Raw genomic sequence first — 2,766 nt, 5'->3', positions numbered from 1 at the left:
GAGACCAGCCTGACCAACATGGAGAAACCCCATCTCTACTAAAAGTACAAAATTAGTCGGGTGTGGTGGTGTATGCCTGTAATCCCAGCTACTCAGGAGGCTGAGTCAGGAGAATTGCTTGAACCTGGGAGGTGGAGATTACAGTGAGCTGAGATCACGCCATTGTACTCCAGCCTGGACAACAAGAGCAAAACTCTGTCTCAAAAACAAAACAAAACAAACAAACAAACAAACAAAAATATACAGGGACATCTTGTGTAAGAAAAAATTGATTAAACATAAAACAAGCAAAAAACTGCGGGGGGATCTTGGTAAAAGATATGTCAGAAGGAAGTGATGTTCTTTAGGATGCTTTTAGAAACCCGTAAGACAGGCCTGGCGTGGTGGCTCACCCTTGTAATCCCAGCATTTTGGGAGGCCAAGATGTGCAGATCACTTGAGGTCGGGAGTTTGAGACCAGTCCCGGTCAACACGATGAAACCCCCTCTATATTAAAAATACAAAAATTAGTCAGGTGTGGTAGCACACTCAGGAGGCTGAGACAGGAGAATCACTTGAACCTGGGAGGTGGAGGTTGCAGTGAGCTGAGACCATACCACTGCACTCAAGCTCCAGTCAGAGCGAGACTGTCTCAGAAACAAACAAACAAACAAAGAAAAATAAGAGAAACCCATCAGACAAAGAGACAGGGAAAAAATGAGTCACAGTTCACTGCAGCCTAGATCTCCTGGGCTCAAGCAACCCTCCTGCCTCAGCTGCACAGATAGCTAGAACTACAAGCGCACACCACAACACCAGGATTCCTTTTTTTTTTCTGTAGAAAATAAAGAGGGGAATCTTGCCTAGCCTGGTCTTGTACTCCTGGACTCAAGCAATCCTCCCTTCCTGGCCTCCCAAAGTGCTGAGATTACAGGTGTCAGCCACTCTGCCTGACCACAATTTCAATCATATTTAAAATGTACAATTCAAGTGATTTTGCCACACTAATCAGAGACTTATGTTTAAGCCACACCAACAGATTTCCATGTTTTAAATAACACATTTTGCCACCCCCTGGTGAACAGTGGCTCACCATCGGCACAAGAGGCTACACAGGCAGATGTCAGTGGGGACCAGGCGGGGACAGGAAATGTCGTGAACCCAAGGGTGCCTGCCCAGCCCCACTTGCGCCCTCACATGTAACCACATCTCCTGACTGCCCAAGAGAAGCGCAGATTTTCATACTGAACATAAAATTGCCTGACTTCGAAATGGTGGCAAATCATTCAAAAAACATTTAAACTTCCGTTGCATTGTTTATTAGGGTCGAACTTGGGGAAGACCCCTATAGGGGTGTGTGTGTGTGTCTGTGTGTTAGGGGTGTTCAGACCTTTAACAGAGCTAGGAACCAGGCGACCATAGCGCGGAAAGCTTACGGGAAATCCACCCGGTGCTAGGCAAGAGGGTCGGGGAAGCGACAGGGTGTACCCACCACGCGGTTAAAGACTGGTAGTGCGTGGGGCTACACATAGGATGGGGGCGATGGGACTTTTGGAAAACAGAGCCGGCACACGTGACTTTTGTTTGCGGAAGCGGGATATACTCTAGGCAGCCAATCGGGGAGCGCTGAGTCTCTGTCCAGCCAATGAGAAGCCAGGTTGCTGTGGCGCCTCGCCCCTCCTCCCTGGTCCGCGAGCCTCCGGTACCCAGAGCTGCTTCTCTCCCAGAGCTGTTTTCTTTTCTCTGCCTGCTATACCCTTCCTAGAGCTAGACAGGAATTTGCCCAACAACCGAGTGCCCGCAGGGCTGGGGAAACGACTCTGCGCCGCCGCTACCTCTATCCTGAGCAAACCTGCGGACGTGAGCGTGGGCCAGGCAGCACAGGGCGAGGGGAGGTTGGTGGGCCAGGGGTCCAGCCCTGTCCCTGCTCCGCCTCCCCCACAGCGACCCCGACCCTTTTCCCCAGGGACCACTCCCCCCTCCTTTCCGCACGCCAAGTTCTGACTTTCCGTGCTCTAGGATCCCGCGGCTCCCCCTCCGCACGTCTTTCCCTTATCGCCCTCCCCAGTCATGAGCCGAACGTGACCTTCAGGGGCCTCGACCTGTACTGGGATCCCTGTCCCCACGAACACTCCGCGTTTCGGCTTTCCCGCGCTTGGGTCGGGTCCCCTAGAGGTAGCCCTGCCGGCCCCAGCTTCAGGTAAAACTTTTCATGTCCCCCTCAGCACATGCAGGTGACAGTGCGTACAGGCCTGGCGGTGGCGCTGAGCGGGTCCACCGAGCTCTGCGCGCAGCCGTCCGTCTCCTCCATCTGCGTAGTGCTGAGGACAACCGCAGCCACAGCGCCCACTTCTTTGAGTTTCTCACCAAGGAGCAAACCCTGGGCCAAGACTGGTGCGTAGGGTAGTGGAGGATCCATTTGGGACTGCCGCAGACTGGAGCCAGTGATCCTGCCTCAGGGGGAAAAACCCATTTATTGCCCTGCCCACTAAGAACACATCAGGGTCTGGGGCCCTGGGGCCCCCTGACCCCTCAGGTTCCTGATGGTAGGACTGTGCTCAGCGCGTCCTCGGCCTCCGCGCCCATTCTGGCGGCGCGTGAAGAGCCCTTCAGCCCGCCACCGCACTGTGGAAGCCCCTTTCTGGGCTGGCTGAGGCAGAAGCTGCCTCCCTCTTCTTGTGGGGAGGTGTGGAGGGAGAGGCGCGGGTGGGAACCCGGGCTGCGCTCGCTGGCCTGTGTGAGTTCCGGTGGGCGTGGGATAGGCGGGCCCCGCACACGGCAGCCCAG

General features: G+C 54.7%; 1 pseudogene across 1 annotated transcript in view; it reads left to right on the top strand.

Moving 5' to 3' along the window:
• Positions 1-2,766, top strand: part of LOC105525289 — a 12,262-nt pseudogene that overhangs the window by 4,692 nt on the left and 4,804 nt on the right. Inside the window, exons 2-3 of the transcript XR_001003886.1 lie at positions 1,622-1,839; positions 2,205-2,373. The product of XR_001003886.1 is annotated as a D-dopachrome decarboxylase-like protein (transcript). The remainder of the gene's footprint in view (positions 1-1,621; positions 1,840-2,204; positions 2,374-2,766) is intronic.

Source organism: Colobus angolensis, unplaced genomic scaffold (assembly GCF_000951035.1).
Source record: "Colobus angolensis palliatus isolate OR3802 unplaced genomic scaffold, Cang.pa_1.0 Scaffold527, whole genome shotgun sequence".
Taxonomy (NCBI): domain Eukaryota; kingdom Metazoa; phylum Chordata; class Mammalia; order Primates; family Cercopithecidae; genus Colobus; species Colobus angolensis.
Note: the sequence above shows the minus strand (reverse complement) of the source record. Positions and strands in the feature narration are given on the sequence as shown.